Genomic DNA, 21,571 nt, shown 5'->3' on the forward strand with positions numbered 1-21,571 from the left:
CCGTGACCCAGTCACATCCTTACTGAGGTTCAGTTTCCCCAGCAGTAAAATGGGATTAATAAGCGGACCTAAATTGGGGGATGTGATGGGGACCCATGGAGCATCCTGTCCTGGCACTGAATGTGGCTTCAGCAAGTCTCTGCCTTTTTTTTTTTTTTTGAACGTAGATTGTCTGACTGAACATCCAGTCAGACAATCCATTACAGTAGGGAAAGCCCCTTCTGACTGATCTATTTCTTTGATCATTACTGAGAGGATTCTGGTTAAAAAAAAAAAAAGAAAAAAAAAGAAGGCTGCAACTCATATATATGGAAGTGCCCATACGCAAACAAGCAGAAGGGCTCTGCTCAAGGAGGGAGAAAACCCTTCTTCCTACTTTAGATGTGAATTTGAAGGCTTAAGGAACTGTTCCCACGTGAATTAGTTCAAAAGTCTGTCTTTGCTTATACTTTCCCAAGTTCAAGGTGAAGATGATCAATTTGACTTGGACGGCAAGTCATGAAAGATGAAACATTTTTAAACTTTTAATATTTACACTTTTAATGTTTTAATATTTAAAACACAGAGTTAAATGTATGGTCATAGTGTGATCAATAACAGATTTACAAATAAAATGAACTTCCACATGTGTGCACAAACCTTCTTGTCAGGGAGAATGTGCTGTCTAAATCTCTCAGTAGGCAGAGATAAGTTAAGCTAGGTAAAAATTTCTTAAATGGGGTTTGAATGGAAGTGACTTGTGATTAATAAGTTTCTCTCTTTCTCACCACAGGGTCAATGTGTGAGTCACCTCAAACTTGACCTTTCAGGAATCTTGCCTTGGAATTTGCTTCTATTTAACCTACTGATCCACGTCACCTGCGGCCACTCAGGGACAAAAACATTCAGAATGAGTTAATCAAGAAAAAACGCAAACTAAAATCAAACTCACTTGTTTTCCAAGAATCAAAGACTCAACAACCAAATCAAACTTCCTAACCTTTATCACAACTATAAGAGTTTTTCAAAATATCCACAAACAGAAAATTGAAAATCTATCAGTCAAAATCATGGGCAGATAAACAATGAAACCAATTTATATTTGTACAGGTTTCTGCTACCCTTTTATAAACTGACATGTCCAATTATGCAGAAGAGATTTTTCTTCTGGAGTACAAATATTCTTCCTAAGCCCACCTACTTCTCTACAAAGAGGTCATAATCTAAACGTATGCCAGTGCCAGAGGCAAAATTGGCTGATATGTGCACGATAAGGAATAAAAATTGGAAAACTCAGTAATAATCCTGTTTAAGGAGGCAAAAATAATGCTCTGTATTAAAGCCACAGTGCCATTAACATAGAAGTTTTGTTTCTTTTTTTAAAGCTTCTTTTTTTAAAATTTATTTTTGGCTGCTTTGGGTCTTCGTTGCTGCACGCAGGCTTTCTTTAGTTGTGGTGAGCAGGGGCTGCTCTTCGTTGCGGTGCACGGGCTTCTCACTGCGGTGGCTTCTCTTGTTGTGGAGCACAGGCTCTAGGAGTGCGGGCTCAGTCGTTGTGACACGTGGGCTCTAGAACACAGGCTCAGTAGTTGTGGCGCACGGGACTATTTGCTCCACAGGATGTGGGATCTTCCGGGACTAGGGATTGAACCTGTGTCCCCTGCACTGGCAGGCAGACTCTTAACCACTGCACCATCAGGGAAGTCCCTAAAATAGAAGTTTTAAAATGTATATGATTTTCCCGAGTCTTACATTTCATTTCATTAACAGCCAAGTCAGTTAACTCCTCTGACGCTGACATAAAGAAGTTTTATGCAACCAAATATTTGGCATTTCAAGCATAAGGTGACATGTCAGTTTTTCATTTGTTCTTCTACTGTGGACATTAGCTAGCTAACCTGTGGCTCAGGCACAAATATAAACCTCTTCCTGTAACCCTGGCATCACCCAACTCTGTCATTCAAAAGTGTCTTTCTATGTGGTCCTCGAAAACAGCTACAGACGGTAGAATCTAGGTAGTCCGTTTCCTGTACGGACAGAACAAACCACCTAACCCTCACTGATACACTGGGTTCTAACAGGCAAGGTGCAGAGCAAGAGGACAGTAGGAAATGACTCAGTATCTGGGAGCTGTGCCATCACTGGCACATTTAGATTGGTCCTCTGTAAGATATAACAAAAGAATTCTTCCTTTTGCTATCAGCACTGTCGTTTTCTTAAAGTGGGAAACACTGGCCACATTAGTTTTCATGCAGCATTACCTACACTGGTGTTCCCTTCCTGAGTAGCTTAGCAAACATGCATTTTCTCAGCAGTTCACTTCCCAGGCGTGGCTTTGGTTACCGGTGGCAGTGCCGGAGGCTGAGGACAGGGCAAGTAGAAAACATCATCTCTATCAAGTCACTGCACAGCAACCAGGACATGAAGTGCTTTATATTTTTCAACAAGTTTCCATTCATATGACAAATGACTAAAAATCAACTGGGTTTTATTAAAAGCACAGTTTCTAGCCAAGGCTCTCCAGTTGGCCCCACATGGGATGCTGGATATGCCAATGAGTTGGCTTTCCACTCGCTGAGGAGTTCTAAACCTTGAATATACTGCAGTGATTAAATAAAAAGCCTCTTCTGGTTTACAAACTGTTCTAAAGTTAATGTTGTACAATGTTTTCTTATGCAAACATCTGCAGGGTAAGTTATCTTGTATCCATGCTAAAGCCAAGCCATGTGACACAGACAAGAAGGGCCTTTGATCCATCTTGAGTTCATTTTTGTGTATGGTGTTATGAAGTGTTCTAGTTTCATTCTTTCACATGCAGCTGTCCAGTTTTCCCAGCACCACTCATTGAAGAGGCTGTCTTTTCTCCACTGTATATTCTTGCCTCTTTATCAAAGATAAGATGACCATATGCGTGTGGGTTTATCTCTGGGCTTTCTATCCTGTTCCATTGATCTATATTTCTGTTTTTGTGCCAGTACCATACTGTCTTGATTACTGTAGCTTTGTAGTATAGTCTGAAGTCAGGGAGCCTGATTCCTCCAGCTCCATTTATCTTTCTCAAGATTGCTTTGACTATTTGGGGTCTTTGTGTTTCCAAACGAATAGTGAATTTTTTTGTTCTAGTTCTGTGAAAAATGCCATTGGTAGTTTGATAGGGATTGCACTGAATCTGTAGATTGCTTTGGGGAGTATAGTCATTTTCACAGTGTTGATTCTTCCAATCCAAGAACATGGTATATCTCTCCATCTGTTTGTATTGTCTTTAATTTCTTTCATCAGTGTCTTATAGTTTTCTGCATATAGGTCTTTTATCTCCTAAATGTAAGGCCAGACACTATAAAACTCTTAGAGGAAAACATAGGCAGAACACTCTATGACATAAATCACAGCAAGATCCTTTTTGACCTATCTCCTAGAGAAATGGAAATAAAAACAAAAATAAACAAATGGGACCTAATGAAACTTAAAAGCTTTTGCACAGCAAAGGAAACCATAAACAAGATGAAAAGACAACCCTCAGAATGGGAGAAAATATTTGTAAACAAAGCAACTGACAAAGGATTAATCTCCAAAATTTACAAGCAGCTCAATATCAAAAAAACAAACAAAACAACCCAATCCAAAAACGGGCAGAAGACCTAAATAGACATTTCTCCAAAGAAGATATACAGATTGCCAACAAACACATGAAAGAATGCTCAACATCACTAATCATTAGAGAAATGCAAATCAAAACTACAATGAGGTATCACCTCACACCAGTCAACATCAAAAAACCTACAAACAATAAATGCTGGTGAGGGTGTGGAGAAAAGGGAACCCTCTTGCACTGTTGGTGGGAATGTAAATTAATACAGCCACTATGGAGAACAGTCTGGAGGTTCCTTAAAAAACTAAAACTAGAACTACCATATGACCTAGCAATCCCACTACCGGGCATATACCCTGAGAAAACCATAATTCAAGAAGAGTCATGTACCACAATGTTCACTGCAGCACTATTTACAATAGCCAGGACATGGAAGCAACCTAAGTGTCCATTGACAGACGAATGGATAAAGAAGATGTGGCACATATATACAATGGAATATTACTCAGCCATAAAAAGAAATGAAATTGAGTTATTTGTAGTGAGGTGGATGGACCTAGAGTCTGTCATACAGAGTGAAGTAAATCACAAAGAGAAAAACAAATACCATATGCTAACACATATATATGGAATCTAAAAAAATGGTTATGAAGACCCTAGGGGCAGGACAGGAATAAAGCCACAGACATAGAGAATGCACTTGAGGACATGGTGGGGTGGGGGGCAGGGAAGGGTAAGCTGGGACGAAGTGAGAGAGTGGCATGGACATATATACACTACCAAATGTAAAATAGATAGCTAGTGGGAAGCAGCCGCATAGCACAGGGAGATCAGCTCAGTGCTTTGTGACCACCTAGAGGGGTGGGATAGGGAGGGTGGGAGGGAGACGCAAGAGGGAGGAGATATGGGGATATATGTATATGTATAGCTGATTCACTTTGTGAAAATACACCATTGTAAAGCAATTATATTCCAATAAAGATGTTAAAAAATGTATAACTGCCTATATTTATTGATCAATTGATCAATTACTATATGCCAGACACCCTATTAAGCATACAAATACTATCTTATTTAATCCTCGTGGTAAAACTTGTTTTTAAAAAAGAAAGAAAGAAAAGGAAAGGAAAAAAGTTGTGAAGCCTATTTTACAGATATTTGAGAGCAAATGCCATGCTGCGTCGCAAGGTTATATTGTGCAGCATATATTTGCTGGTTTGTTTGTTTGTTGTTATGCACTTAGACACTTATTGAGTGATGAAATGATTTCTATCTTAAAATTTGAAGTCTTCCCATTCAGAAACATGGAATATTTGCCAATTTATTCAGAGCTTCTCTCAATAAAGAGCTACGGTGTTTTGTTCTTCATATATGTTCTTATTAGCTGTGTGATCTTGAGAGAGTTATTTAATCACACTGAGGCTTAGTTTCTTCATTAATAAAAAGGGGGGAAAACCTTTTTTTGGCTAGTAAACAGCAGAGCTGATATTCAAACCCTAGTTTTATGTTCCCAAGCCTGTGTGTATATGCCTTACTTATGCTATAACTAGTCTGAGCCTCACTATGAGAATTATGTACATAGAGTACTATGAGGGTCTACAGTCACTGAGAATTACGGATACAGAGTACTATGAGGGTCTAGGACCACTTTGACGATTGTGCCCATATTACTAGGATCTGCATGGATTCTTCTGTTTGCTTTCACCTCCACTCTGGATCATCCTCCTGCCTTCTCTGCCCCGTTCTATGACCTGAGACTTCCTCCTAAAGATACATTACCCAGAGCCCCCTTACTGGCAGGCTTCTGGTTGGACAGGACCAATGGGAGCCACTAACTAGAGGTCAGGTCAGGAGGAGGGAAGTTGAGGAATCTCCTCCCACCGTCTTCTTCCAATGAGCTACACTTTCTGGCACTGTCTGTGGCCCTCCGAGACTCCAGCTCCTGTCTCTCACTGGCTTCCTGTAATGCTAATTCTTCTCCTTGTGCCTTCAGAACTAAGGGTAGTAACAGCTTCCCATTACTAGTTACTAGTTACTAGTCTCTGGGAACACAAATTACCCTTACCCTGTGCCCATGCTTGCAAGTAGCCACTTCCTTAAAAATCTGTTGAACCATCTGAGTTGGAGTCTGCTCCCTGCCAAACCCTTTGTAATAGCCAAACTCAAAATTCATATGTTAGTAAGTGAGGGACCCAGCTACCACTAAGATTCATTGCCAATGGTAATTTACAGTACAGAAGAAGTTTATAAATGACCAAATATTATTAAATAACCATTCTTAGAAGGGAGAGGAGCACTGTTAAACTAGCAATTACAGAAAAACCCATTTGGTGATTTGATGATATCGGAAACATTCTCTATCTCATTCCTAAAGCCCTACCACAATTACACAGGTTGGTCCAAACCCAGTCCCACACATGGCACCAACTACAATCCAGCTTTCTTTCTGTGAAATGTCGATATGACTTTACTCTGAGAAAAAGGAAGACCAAAACTCTTGATAGAATCTTGAGAAAGACTCCCCAGCTGTAGCCAACACAGTTTTTCTCAGGTCCTGAAAACTGTTTATCACAAACTTCAAGTTCTGGAAACCATCATTATCGAAATAACCACCAGAGTCATTTTGCAAACCATCATTTTCAACCATGTTCAGTTACCACTTGACAGAAACCACTTCAGCAGGTCTCATTTTTTTCCCCTAGCAATTCCATGTGTAATTGCTAATCAATCCACAGGGCATGAAGAAGCATGTAATTACTCAGTTAAAGAGTCATTATATGGGCATTTATTTGTACACTCCAAGCTCAAGGGATACTGGATGCAATATCCAAAAGAGGCGTAGTGTATGTTTCCAAAGACTCAAATTTGTGTTTGCTTCAGTGTTTCCTTTTTGCTGTTTCTGCAGATCTTTTTATAGCTTTTGTTTTGGTGCAGTTTTGCTGTGTGAAGCTTAGGCACATTAGATGAAACATTCAAAGTAATGTGCCACAGTGTTTCACATGACTGTAATCGGTTTTGATGACTTGAAGCAATTTTGCAAGTGACCTCACATTATTAGTGAATCATTGAAAATTTCCCATTTTGGAATGGAGCTATAAAAGAGTGGTCTTGACAATTGCTGGTCGTCAACAAGCTGGCGAGACAGGCACAGAGTATGAGCTCTGAGAACCTGGCGGCTTGCCACTTTCACTAAGTATATTCTGCCAATCTTAACTCCCAGCTGCAATGTCAGCTGGAGGCATAACTTTTACCAACTCCCTGCCCTGTACACTGCACCACACGGCCACACAGCTGCTGGGTTTTGTCCCAGATGCTAGGGCATTCCATTGTGGATAAAGTTATGCTTATAAAATTCCTTCCTATTAGAGAGATATGCCATCAGAAGATTTTGGAGTCAGATGGGCCCATGAAGAATGAGGCCACCTAAGCCACACTTCCTCGTCATCTGGGCCTCCTTCCATGCACACTCTATTCATCCTTTTTGTCAGGATGCTTCTCTATTTACATTCATCTTTCCAGTTGCCAACCCTATTTAGCTCTTCGGTTATTGCCTAGCACATAGCAGGAAAAAATAAATACTTGATAAATGGGTAAGTGAACAACCGAATGGACGAATGAATGAATGAGTCCACCTGGATATGTCAAAACTTAGCTCACAGGCTTCCCTGGTGGCGCAGTGGTTGAGAGTCCGCCTGCCGATACAGGGGACGTGGGTTCGTGCCCCGGTCCGGGAAGATCCCAACATGCCACGGAGCGGCTGGGCCCGTGAGCCATGGCCGCTGAGCCTGCGCGTCCGGAGCCTGTGCTCCGCAGCGGGAGAGGTCACAGCAGTGAGAGGCCCGCGTACCGCAAAAAAAAAAAAACGTAGCTCACTTTGCCATCTAATTAATGTGTTCCACATCAAAGCATCGCTCATTGTTCCACACCAAACGTCATGGGAATCCTATACCCATCAGACCCTACCTGGTTTGCACACACTCAGAGAACCCAGCATGTGCTTGACACCTCTGCTATCAGAGCTCCACCTCCCGTCTATCTCTGCACTCCCCGTGCCAGACCCACGGCAATCAGCCACTACAGGAGGAACCATGCCTGGCAGAGAGCAATTATTCAACAAATGTTCACTATCGTCAGTATGAACATTTTAACAAATGCTGTACCCTCATCCGAGTGCTATATGAGTGACTTAAGATGCACCTGTCAACTTTTCCCACATCTTTTTCACAGAAGTCATTTACATATTGGAAATAACAGCAGATAAAGTTAAACAAAGGTACCAAGCCAAAACATGAGGAGAAAACAGCAAATTTGGCATGGAGATGTCAACAAAATCATGGCATTGTTTCCATTTGGAAGGAAAGTATAGAGCACGGAGTTCATTCAGCCCCTTCCTTTCTAAAGCTAAAGAAACTCAGGTCCACAAAGGTGATGCTCCCAAGCCAATGTCACAGAGCTAATTAACAGCAGAGTCATACGTTGAGCTTCCAGCTCCCTAAACTGGGAAAGAGGGAAGGGGAGGAAGAACAGATGATGAGCAAGACCAAAGTGAAGTTAGGTTGAATCACTTCATGGCAAGAGCAGGAAATGAGAAAGTAACACTTTTAAAGCTGATGTTCCCCTCCTACCAGTCCTTATGCAGAGCATCTCCTCACTGATGAGGATGTAGTGTACGTAGTCCAGGGTTTGTCAAAGTGTGCATGAGGGCTTCCCTGGTGGCGCAGTGGTTTAGAGTCTGCCTGCCGATGCAGGGGACACGGGTTCGTGCCCCGGTCTGGGAAGATCCCACCTGCCCCGGAGCGGCTGGGCCCATGAGCCATGGCCGCTGAGCCTGCGCTTCCGGAGCCTGTGCTCCGCAACGGGAGAGGCCACAACAGTGAGAGGCCCGCGTACCGCAAAAAAAAAAAAAAAAAAAGTGGCAAAGAAGAGGAGTAGGCGAAAGAGGTATGGTGGATTGAATAGGGTCCGGCAAATTCATGCTGACCTGGAAACCCAGAGCGTGATTGTTAGTTTCCTAGGACCACATAACAAATAACCACAAACTCGGTGGTTTAAAACAGCAGAAATTTATTCTCTCACAATTCTGGTCTCCAGAATGCCAAAATCAAGGTTTTGGCAGGGCCACACTCTCTCTGCAGACTTGAGAAGAATCCTTCCTTTTCCCTTCCTAGCTCCTAGTGGCCCCCAACAATCCTTCATGTTCCTTGGCTTGTGGCTTGTGTGTATTATTCCAATCTCTTCCTCCTCCTTCACATGCCTTCTTCTCTCTGGGTCCTCTGCCCTTCTTATAAAGACACCAGTCATTGGATTTAGGTCCACACTAATCCAGTATGACCTCCTGTTAATTTAACTAATTACATGTGCAAAGACTCTATTTCCAAATAAAGGCACATCCTGAGGTTCCAGGTGGACATGAATTTTGGGGGGACGTTATTCAACCCATTACAGTGATCTTATTTGGAAACAGGTCCTTGCAGATGTAATTAGTTAAGGATTAAGGTGAGAGCATACTGGAATAGGGTTTCCCCTAAATCTGATGACTGCTGTCCCTTTAAGAAGATGACAGAACACAGAGTGAAGATTGAGACAGAGATTGGGGCCATGCAGCCCCCAAACCAAGAGACGTGGAGTCACCAGAAGCTGGAAGAGTCAAGGAAAGATTCTTCCCTAGAGTCTTCAGAGGGAGCATGGCCCACCAACACCTTGATTCTGGACTTCCAGCCAACAGAACTGTGAGGGAATAAACTCCTATCGTTTGAAACCACCAAGTTCGTGGCAATTTATTGCAGCTGCCCTAGGAACTAACTGGGAGGATGAAAGCTTGATGAAGATTAATTATTGCAACACTTACTCGAGCTTCCATCTTCCAAAAGAAAAATGGAAGGAAGGGAGGAAGGAAGGGAGGGAGGGAGGGAGGGAGGGAGGAAGGGAGGAAGGAAGGAAGGAAAGAGAGAAGGGGAAATACATCTGTTTCAAGACAAAAATCCAAACATACAGTTTAATATCAACACTGATTAAATCAGAGGAATATAAGAGAGCCATTTAAATTTCATTGAATCTGTGCCTTAAACAGCTGAGTGGAAAAAAGCATTCTTGGATGGACTAGAATTAAGCTACTATTTTCTTTATTTATTTATTCATTTATGTATTTATTTAGTGGAGTGTTTTTTTAAAAAGGGAACTTTAAACTGTATCCGGAAATCCCTGCTAAAGAAACAACCAGCTCTTAATGCACTAAGGATTCTTGAGGAGACTAAGAAAAGTAAACAAAGAGATGTGCAATTGAAAGCATTTATTCCCAGTGGCGCTGAGGAACCAGGACAGGGTGGGTCCACCCAGCTGAGCTCATCTTGCCTCCATCTCACTCTTTCAGAATGTCTCTAAATTAAATCCTTCCTCAATCCCTTCTCAGGAGCACTGGAAGATACTACAGAGATCTGGAACTTCTTATATTGCCTAAAGAGAAAACCACACCCGGCCTAAAGGGAAAAAAATGAGCTTTGAAACCAAGAAAATGTCTCCAGCTACAGTCTCCTTGCAGGGCTTTGTTCTCTCAGTCTCATCGCTACAAAGTACCAGGATGAAATGAAGGGGCAGGGTCTTGGATAACAAAATATCCCCTTCCCTAATAAAACTAACTTATTGAAGCATAATTACAATTTTCCCCCTGGAGAACCATGTTATAGCTTCATTAGCATACAAAGTAGACTTAAAAGAGGTTATTTCTGGTAGCTTCAGTAATAAAATCTCTTTGAAAGATACCCAATATGGAGATATTTTTGAGTTCTCTGATGCAAACAGTTCTATAATGAACTTTCAGTTTAAAGCTGGAATCTGTAGAAAATACTATGTATCTGTGCTGGTTATCCTCTGCCAGCTCCTATGGGGGAGACTCCCATGGCCTGTGCATCACTCTGGCCCTCCACTCCCTGTTGAGTTTCTGTTGGAGGCGCCAGTAAAAGACCAGAAAGTGGAAAGAGAAGGAAGCTGAAGTACTTATGACATGACCTATCCCGAGATCACTATTGTTCCAACAGTGACAGGTGGAACTGTCACTGTTCACACAGCTCTGAGCTGTCTCCAGCCCTCCCCCTGCCCCATCAGGCCCAGGCAGTGACAGCTTCCTGCTATTGCCAGTCCCTGGGCGCCTTACCATTCCTTTGGTTCTGTTAACTCTGCCCACATGTCTGTAAAGAGTACCTTCATTAAATGGCCCTGAGTTAAACCCTTAGATGTGCCATTGGTTTCCAGCCAGAACCAGGACTGATAAGTAACAATGCCAACATCCGTACATCTATTTTGAATATGTCCATGTAATTCAAATAAACAATCGCAACAACTCCTAAGATGACTGACTTCACCTTACCTGCCTTCTCTCCATTCCACCTCCACCTGTTGATATTCTGCCCATGCTTCAAGAACCATCTTTTAACACATTTTCTAACTGCATACAGTTTCTTCCACATTTGGGCCTCTATGTTTTTTAAAATTGTATTATTTTGGACTCTCCTTATGGTATTTTTCCTCATTCTGCTTTACTTTCATTTGTATTCAGGTCAAATCCCCTTTCTCTGGCTAATAACTCCTTAAGATCAATGATAAAATAGTCCTAATTTTTATATCTCCTCCCACGCCAGTACCTAGTTCAGTGCCAGACACATACTCAATAAATGTGTGCTGTTGCTATAAGCTCTAGCCAGGTGGGTACTGTCAATCATAAATCACCATGAAACCAAGAATATTTCCATAAACATGCATAGCAGGTTTTTATATATTACATACATACATTATATCTTCTATATCCACATACACACTGTACACTGAAATTTTCTTGTTAAATCAACTTTTCCTCTTCTATTTTGACATATATACATGTAGATAGATGATACAGATACAAATATAGATATAGGGATAGAGATAGATATCAAAAAGTTTCCACCTTTGGTCAAGTAGTTTTCCAAACACTTTATACATTCTTATACTTCAGTGTCTCTTCAGTGTCTCTGTCTCTTCAGTGTCGCTTCAGTGTTTCCAAGAGAAAATTTACTTTCTCCCTTTTTGCTTTAACGAGACCCCATCAATGTTGCTCATTACAGCCGTAGTTAGCCCCTGATGGGTGAACTGTCTTTGGTCTCTCTCTGGCTATGATAACTCCAGAGACCAGCTGTGTCTTTGTCTTTAGCCTTCTTCTGGGCAGGCACTTTCTCCATCACTTACTTATACAATCACAGTCAATTATCCTGTCTGAGCTTTGCTTTCCCCAACCAGAAAAAAAATGGGAATCATTTAGTCATTCACTGATTTGATTATTCAGTAACCGCTTATTGAGGGTTAGACACTGTGCGGGGCACAGGGAAGGGGTGGATCTGAAGCAGCTCCTCCAACAAGGAGCCTGCAGTCTGGTGGGGCCCCAGAGGAATAGAAAGACCACTACAGTGCGTGTGGTCTGGGAACAAGACGGGTGTTAGTGCAGGGCCGTGTGGGAGCACACAGGAGGGTGTCTTCCAGTTGGCTGGTGGGCAGGGATGAGAGAGGACTTCCCAGAAGAAGGGGCCACTAAACCGAGTCCCTAATGCTAAGTAGAATTAGACAGATTAAAAAACACCCTCAGGGCTTCCCTGGTGGCGCAGTGGTTGAGAGTCCGCCTGCCGATGCAGGGGACACGGGTTCGTGCCCCAGTCCGGGAAGACCCTACATGCCGTGGAACGGCTGGGCCCGTGAGCCATGGCCGCTGAGCCTGCGCGTCCAGAGCCCGTGCTCCGCAACGGGAGAGGCCACAACAGTGAGAGGCCTGCGTACCGCAAAACAAACAAACAAAAAACGCCCTCAATATCTGGTTGATTTTGAGAATTATGGAAACAGTATCAGTCACGGTGGCAATAGCCAAAAGATGCCTTCCTCAATTGAAATTAATACAACTTCACTTGAATTCTATGTGTGTAAAGAGAAATTTTCTGCTTTTCTGAGGCTGACTACTGAACTTAATTCAGCTTCAAAATTAAATTGTTCCTCTACTGGAGATTCCCTTAGAGCAGCAAGATGATGTAGGGGAAAAATTCATTTAAATGAAAAGTACACTTAAAAGTTCAATACATCACTGTGATCTTACTATTTATTTCATGTTTAAACCACAAGAATTTTCTTCTCATATCAGGGAGTCTCCTACATGACTTTTACCAGCAACTCTCAGCTGTCCCCATCCTGGCTCCTAGAGTCCTCACACATGACCACAAAAGAGGGTGATGGACACTGAAGAAGATAGTTCTCTTTTTTTCTAATAAATTTAACTCAATTAATGCTGTGTATAGCCAACTAACAAATTTTCAAAGTTTATTTATTACATATATATGTTTGAATATCTATTACATATTCAAAGTTTATTTGTAAGTTGTTTAATTGGAATGTGACATGCATTTTCTTATAGAAATGATATTTAATAGTGCTGAGGTTTCCAGGCTAGCCCTCAAAAGTCTATTACGCTAATCTGCAAAAATACTGAAACACTATGCTGTACATCTGAAAATAATATAATAGTGTAAATCAACTATACTTCAATTTTTTTTTAAAAAGTCTGTTATACTATAGCATCTGGTCACCAAATCAAACACCTCCATGGAGAAAATACGGGCAATGGTCAAATTCAGAGGCTTTGAGCCCTGGTTCTGACGAAGTAAATAACGTTAGGGTGTCGGAGGCAAAAATTGGAAATGGGTAGTGGGTACAGAGTTAAATGAGGTCTCCACGGCTCTTGTCTTGATTGTGACCAGGGTCGGAATCTCAGATTTATCAGTTACTAACTTTGTGGCCACTGACAAATTACATTCTCTGTGTCTTTATATCTGTACCGGCAAAATGGGAATAGCTATGAGGACTAAGTAAGGTAACACATGCACTACACCTCCACGAGGCCTGGCGCAGGGCAGCACTCAGTACATACTGGCTCCCTTCCTTTCCTTCCTCTGCTTTCTGAACCTGTCACCTGTCCTAGTTATGCCAGTTGCTCTGGGAACATTTCTTACAAGGGATGGAGGTTCCTTAAAAAACTAAAACTACCATATGATCCAGCATATACCCTGAGAAAACCATAATTCAAAAAGAGCCATGTACCACAATGTTCATTGCAGCACTATTTACAGTAGCCAGGATATGGAAGCAACCTAAGTGTCCATCAACAGATGAATGGATAAAGAAGATGTGGCACATATATACAATGGAATATTACTCAGATATAAAAAGAAATGAAACTGAGTTATTTGTAGTGAGGTGGATGGACCTAGAGTCTGTCATACAGAGTGAAGTAAGTCAGAAAGAGAAATACTGTATGCTAACACATATATATAGAATCTAAAAAAAAAAGAAAATGGTCAGAAGAACCTAGGGGCAAGACGAGAATAAAGATGCAGACCTACTAGAGAATGGACTTGAGGATACGGGGAGAGGGAAGGGTAAGCTGGGACAAAGTAAGAGAGTGGCATGGACATATATACACTACCAAACATAAACTAGATAGCTAGTGGGAAGCAGCCACATAGCACAGGGAGATCAGCTCCGTGCTTTGTGACCACCTAGAGGGGTGGGATAGGGAGGGTGGGAGGGAGGGAGATGCAAGAGGGAAGAGATATAGGGACATATGTATATGTATAACTGATTCACTTTGTTATAAAGCAGAAACTGACACACCATTGTAAAGCAATTATACTCTAATAAAGATGTTAAAAAAACAAAACAAAAAACTACCATATGACCCAGCAATCCCACTACTGGGCATACACTCTGAGAAAACCGTAATTCAAAAAGAGTCATGTACCACAATGTTCATTGCAGCACTATTTACAATAGCCAGGACATGGAAGCAACCTAAGTGTCCATTCACAGATGAATGGATAAAGAAGATGTGGCACATATATACAATGGAATATTACTCAGATATAAAAAGAAATGAAACTGAGTTATTTGTAGTGAGGTAGATGGACCTAGAGTCTGTCGTACAGAGTGAAGTAAGTCAGAAAGAGAAAAACAAATACCGTATGCTAACACATATATATGGAATCTAAAAAAAAATAATTATGCTTTTGGTGTCTTCCAATACTTGCCAATACATACTGGTTAATATTTAAGTGGTTTCACACTGAGATACTATAAAACGATGTTGTGAATATGCCTCAGCTATGTCTGACATATAGAGAAGAGCTGTGACCTTACTCTCTGTCTGAACTAGAACATGATCATTCGTGATCATTCAATATGAATGTTTAACCCAATAAATAATTGCTGTTTTCCAGGCTAATACTTGAGTTGGCTGATATAAGGGTATTCTGGGGTATGCAAAGCATTCTAACATACACAAAGGATCACAGTTTGAGCTAGAAATGAGGGGAGGAGGGCAAATGAAGAGTGCTGGAGGGCCTGGTTGGCAAGCATTCAGAACTGGAACTTGGGAAGAACAAGAAAGAGAAACATAGGGATGCGGGGCATATATTTTCAAATCTTCTAAGTGATCGACTAGAAATCAGGAGGATGAATGGATACCCCTTATAAGTCTATTTTTTTCCTATTACACAACATAATCGTTTAGAGATATAAAAGCTTTGGATATGGGAAATTGAAGGAAGAAATTTTGGAGGGAGAAGTCTCATAATATCTTACAAAACAGTAGGAAATATTATTAAATAACAAATAGTTTGCATGCCAACATATGCACAAGATGTAATAGAGTAAAAAGTGAATAGAACAGAAAATGAGAAGTCTTGGGTCCTGGCGCTAAAGTCTGTAAGCTTAACAAGTCTTTTCACCTCTCTTAGTCTCTTTCCTTATCAGTAAAAAAAAAAATGATGGACAAAAGGGATCTCCTAAAAACAAACAAAACTAAAAAACTCTTTTGTTGCTGGCCAAATGTAACAGTCCTGCATTTTCCCTTTTTGGACAATATTTATGTAAAAAAGCATACAACCCACTTCTCAATCGCCCTATGTAGAAGACAATAAATCATTAACCTCCAAGGCAGAGAAACTAGAAAGTGGAAATTCCATGATGTTGCTGAATCACAGTCCGTGTCAGATACCCAAGTCCCCTTTTCCTGTATTTCTTCAATATCTCAAGTAGCAGCAAGTGCTTCAAGCCAGAGGAAGCAGGACACAAAGGCAAACAACAATCGCAATGTGCGGTAGAAAAGGCCAAATTCTCTGAGGCTCCGCCTCTAATTTCATTTTATGACCTTGAGTAAGCCCCCAAATTTCCTTATGCCTTAGTTTTCTCATCTGGATATGTAATTAATATTATCTAAACTACCTTTGTCATCAAAAGAATAAATATTTTTAAAATATTCAAAATCAAAGCATTAAAGAATAGAAAGCACGACTCGTTTTGAGAGCTAATGTGCTTAATGGAAACAGCACTGAACTTGGAATAAAAAACTGATTTATAGCAGGTTTACTATCAGTGAGCTGGATGACCTCCTGACCTCTCTCTCTCAGTTTTCTCATCTAATAAGGGCAAACTGTAAAATCTTCCCTGTCCACCCCAAGGTTGCCAAATTCAAATGAGATTATGAACTGCACGGCATTCTCTGAACTATAGCAGGCGATAAAAAGTGAGCTCTTGATAGCTTATCACAATCGGAAGGAACCTAGTGACCATTTTCCCACTCTCCTTTAGCCATTCGGTTTCACAGGTCCAACAACTGGGCAACAGGGAACTTCAGGATCCTCAGAAACTGAAAGAACATCTACGAAGGAAGTAAATTCAACCTAAGGTTCATAGCTTTATGCGAATCTAGGAAGAGTAACTGATTCTTGTCAGAATCTGTTTAGCCATCATTCTTTACTGGTTTGTAAAACAACAGCAGTAGAGGGGTTAGCAAATGCTTATTTACCAACGATTACAGCAAAATCCCTGGTCCCACTCAACATGTAGCAAGAGCTAGTCTGTAATGATATGGGTCTTCACCCATGGAACAAAAACCCACGTTGTCAGGACTGACTGACTGGACCATGATAACGCTTTCTAGAAATGTTTTCCATCCTGTATCCTAAACAGGACCATCCCGGAGAGAAGCCCAAATAATCCTAGATGATCTTTGCTCATTTCATGGTTATTCTTGTTTCTAGATACTATTTTGGATATTTTTCCTTATTCAAAAAAGCAGCTTTTTCTTTCCCCTGAGTACCCCCTGTAATGCCTGTAATTACAGATATACTTACTGAGCAAGGTCCTCCTAAAATTAGAGTGAAAAGATAAGGGAAAGGAAGAGAGCCAGCGAGGCCCCTCTTGGTCGGAGGTCTATTTTGTAAAATACTTAACGGACAAGATAGTCCATTCTGCAACTTTTGAGGACCCGAAATACAAACTTACACACCCATCTGAAGTGACTCATTCTCCACCACACCTCCAATGCCCAGAAGCCCTGTTCTATAGTAGAGAATATTTCTTCAGCATTTTTCCATTTTTCCAACTCTGCAACTAAATCTATTTAATAGTAAACCATTTTTAAAATTACAATGTAATTATCATATTGCATGTCTAATTTTGCACCAAAGCGTTTTTTTTTTTTTCCCTAACTCCCTTAGATTTTGGCATTGGAAAAATTGTTTGGCTCACAAGCTTCTTGGGAGCAAGAATTGATTATCTACTCAACTTTTAAATTCCCCAAAGAATCTCATAGAGTTGATATCTATACAGAGGGAGTGCTGCTTAGAGCTGAAAGGCCAACTGGTCTCCTAGCAGAAAGCACTAAATTCAAGGACCAAAACAAACAAATAAAAAGCACCAATTCTAAATTGTCATCAGCATTCAGGCCAAACAAAGGCCTTTGCGCTTGTTCATGTTACTTGAGGTGCAGGTTGCCTATGCAGAGGAAGGATCCTTGACAATGGGTTTAGGTGCCAGAAAACATAGGTTTATTGGGCAGCCGGCATTACCCCAAGAGGGAGAGCTGTTCAGCAGGAAGTTCCCACTTTGTGCCAGCCTTCAGAACCATCTGCCGCTTTATGCTTCGGGACACACACACACACACACACACACACACACACACACACACACACTCCTCTATGCATTGACTGGGTATGAAAGCCAAGCTGGAGAGAGAAGCTGCAACATTAAATGTTGAACAATGAAGAACCACCATGATTACTATACAGGCTTGTCCTTGCCTGGGAGGACAAGGGCCTCACCTGCTCATGCTCCACTCCAGCTGCAGCCGCCAGGCTAGAGTAGTAATTTATAGCCTGAAAGACTTAAAGATCATCCAAGGGAATGTCCAAAACTAAATTTCAAGGTCACAGATCTATGTAAAGTGTTCAAATACTCAGAAATTGCCTCTTTTAAACAGCTTTAATAAGAGGGAGTCAGGGCTTCCCTGGTGGCACAGTGGTTGAAAGTCCGCCTGCTGATGCAGGGGACACGGGTTCGTGCCCCGGTCCGGGAAGATCCCACATGCCGCGGAGCGGCTGGGCCTGTGAGCCATGGCCGCTGAGCCTGCGCGTCCGGAGCCTGTGCTCCTCAACGGGAGAGGCCACAACAGTGAGAGGCCTGCGTACCGCAAAAAATAAATAAATAAATAAATAAAAATAAGAGGGAGTTAGAGGAGTGAGAGGGAGTGTCCTCTGGATGGATGACCTTTAGCTACACTGTGTGGTTGGTCAGATCAGGTGACCAGGGAATAGGGTCAGTGAAACCAATGCCACACAAGACAGATAGATGCAAGCCATGGGCAGGAGACTCAAAGGGCATGTCCCACTAATGGTGTGTGTGCATCCACATGGATATACTCGTGCACACGTTTGTGCGTGAAAGGACAAGATATAAAGCTATTGCTTAAATGGATCCAGTATCTCCCTATTTGTTGAACATTTTTAAGCTGATTTCCAAGATGAGTAAAGCTGTTTAAATGTTTGAAAAATACTATGATGATTTTATAATTTATACTTTAATAAATAATTTGGAAGCTTAAGAGGCAAGTTAAAATAAGAGAAAAAGATCGATAGAAAATTCTAGATAGAAAGGGGGGGATAATAGTACCAGAAATCAGAGATGAGAATTGTTACAACTGAGCACTCAACTTGGCTCTCCAGTCAAGAAAAAAGAAACTATAAGAAGTGAAATAACCCTCATGATCTAATAAAAAGGAGCATCATCAGCTTATAGAAAGATCAGTCTTTCTGGCACAGAATTTAGGACAAATTTACTGCATGAAAATGTAGAGAATGAATTGATAGGTTGACAAGTATTAACAAAACATTAAATAACAACAAACAGTGTTACACGAGGCAAGTCAGCATAGAACTTTCGAGTATGGGTTTTGCAGTAGACAAACCTGAGTTCAAATTAGTAACTAGAACGTTGGTCAAGCTACATAAGCACATGAGACTTCTGATTCCTCATCTCTAAAATGGAGGTGATGGTACCTCCCTCTTAAGGTTGTCATGAGGATTAAATGAGATAACACAGGCAAAGGATCTTACATAGTACCTGAATAGCAGGTACACAAAATATCGGTTCCATCTCCCATCCCTTGCCCCCACTCACAATGGTTAGATTCAGGTCTTTGTATGAATGGAACAAAAGTCAGAGACCTAATGCCCCTGAAGACATTCCACTCAAAGTGTAGATATTACAATGGCTAAATAAATTGTTAGACAGACTCGACAACAGAGAACCTGAAGAAATGGTGGCTGGTCTGTCTCTTAGATTGACAATGGTCTCAACCACAATCAGGGAGTTGTTGCAGGACTCACTGCCAAGTGGTGGGATTAACATCTTTTGGACTGTCTCACCCAGATAGTGGCCCATCCTACCTCCACATAGAGGGCCGACTATAGGCATGATTACAGACAAAGCTAATTCTTTGTCTCAGAGAAAATATATATCATAAACCAGTCAAATGCTTAGACAGTAATGAATTGGGATTCTAGAACTCTGTATCATAGATCTCTGCAGCAATAATTTGAACTTGGAATATCTAAGAATAAATGCGACCTACTTTAAAAAAACAACAAAAAATAAAATGCCCCTATATGGCTGCTAAAAAATATTTTAATAGCACTACCACTAGATGGGAAAATGGATGTATGCATATTAAATAGATGACTAAATACTTAGCGATCCTCTACCATATGTCTCACTCTGTGCTAGGCCTTTGCATGTATATTATTTCAATTAATTCCAGCAACAGGAAAACAAACGTAATACACTGGATTATCATCATTAATCACGCTTGTACACATCTAGGTACAACTATAAGATTATATCAGTGATTCATAAAAGAACTGTAAGGCTACCTGATTGTGTATATGGTCCATAATACAACTGAAGGGACGGAAGCAGAAAATGACCATTAGTAGCAAAATTATGGTAATTTAGTCATCATATACACTGCTTTGAGCATAATTAACAATTTGATTAACACACGGCTAAAAGTTCTTTAGTTAAAGGTGGGATTAACTGAAATTCATTTCCATAGGCAAATTCTGGGCCCTGGCAAATTTTCTAATATATGCACTTTTTCTCAAATGATGAAGACAGGTCAACAGCACTAAAGCCAAAGCAACAGTTTAATTTTAGCAACTCTCTGTCCAAAAGCCAATGCACCAAGAAGGTTCCAGCCAAGGTTGCTGTGCCACCTCCTAATGGCTGTGGTCAGAAACATCACGGATCATTTGCAAGTAAAGAAACATGAAGGAAACGTCAGGGTTCAGGAACAGAGGAACTGATATACTTGCAGCGTTTTCAGAAACTCTTTCCCACCCAGAACCATTCTCACCTCCCTAAAGACACAACCATTAATTCACTCAATATTTATGTTATGGTAGCTCACTGTGTGCCAGGTACTCTGCCAGGAGACAGAGTTACATTAGACACAGGCTTGGCTCTGCTAGAACTTACAGATATTCTCAGACCTAAGCACAAACTTCAGTGGCACAGTCCTAAGGAAGTGAAGGGCCTAGAATCAAAATGCAGGCACATTAATATGCAAATATGCTCTTCATAAGGGCACATCACCTGTTCAACATGCTCAGGCTGCACTTGGGAAACTGACCCAACATAACTGACATACACTCTATGACAACTCCATCCAAACGCCCATCTCAGGGTCTGCACAGCCAGGTGTATGTGGGTTTGGCCAGGCGATCTGTGTAAAACACCCTCAGTAGAGCACAGCAGAACCCGGAAGAAGCACCAGGAATCCCTGTGGTTCCCCAGCTCTTGGACCCTGAAGCCACTTCACAGGACAAGCCCCATGTGACACTGATAAATTATTAAATCTGTTGATTTCATGCAACGTCAGGAATGTGGAAGGAAAGGCACTCCCACATGGATGTAAAAATGCCTTTGGGCAAGAACACAGATGAGGGCTTCCCTGGTGGTGCAGTGGTTAAGAATCCACCTGCCAATGCAGGGGACACGGGTTCGAACCCTGGTCTGGGAGGATCCCACATGCCACGGAGCAACTAAGCCCGTGTACCACAACTACTGAGCCTGCGCTCTAGAGCCCGCGAGCCACAACTACTGAGCCCATCTGCCACGGCTACTGAAGCCTGCGTGCCTAGAGCCTGCTCTCTGCAACAAGAGAAGCCACCTTAATGAGAGGCCTGCGCACCGCAACGAAGAGTGGCCCCCACTCGCTGCAACTAAAAAGAAAGCCTGCATGCAGCAATGAAGACCCAACGCAGCCAAAAATAAATAGATAAATAAATCTATTAAAAAAGAATACAGATGAACTCCATGTGACATGACAACATTAAGCCATCACAGGTTTTGACACTTTTCCATCTATAATTTCAAAATGATTGCAGTGAGACATGCCTTTCAGTTTAGGTAAGGTAAGAACCCTCACACAGCCAACAGAAAGACTGGTCATGAAACAATTACTTACTGAGCGTCAGCTATATGCCAGGAGCAGTGCCAAGCATGGCTGTTGCTGGAGGAGAGAAGACTTCAGTAGCAGTGAGTACGTCAGGCACAAGGGCCTCTAGTACCCTAGGTGTATGTGCAGAGACAGCAAGTTAGAGG

The 21,571-nt window shown here is 41.5% G+C and overlaps 1 protein-coding gene across 1 annotated transcript in view; it reads right to left on the reverse strand.

Annotated features, from left to right (window-relative positions):
* Nucleotides 1-21,571, reverse strand: part of PDE1C (phosphodiesterase 1C) — a 260,300-nt gene that overhangs the window by 160,550 nt on the left and 78,179 nt on the right. The window lies entirely within an intron of this gene.

This window comes from Delphinus delphis, chromosome 9 (assembly GCF_949987515.2).
Source record: "Delphinus delphis chromosome 9, mDelDel1.2, whole genome shotgun sequence".
In the NCBI taxonomy this organism is placed as follows: domain Eukaryota; kingdom Metazoa; phylum Chordata; class Mammalia; order Artiodactyla; family Delphinidae; genus Delphinus; species Delphinus delphis.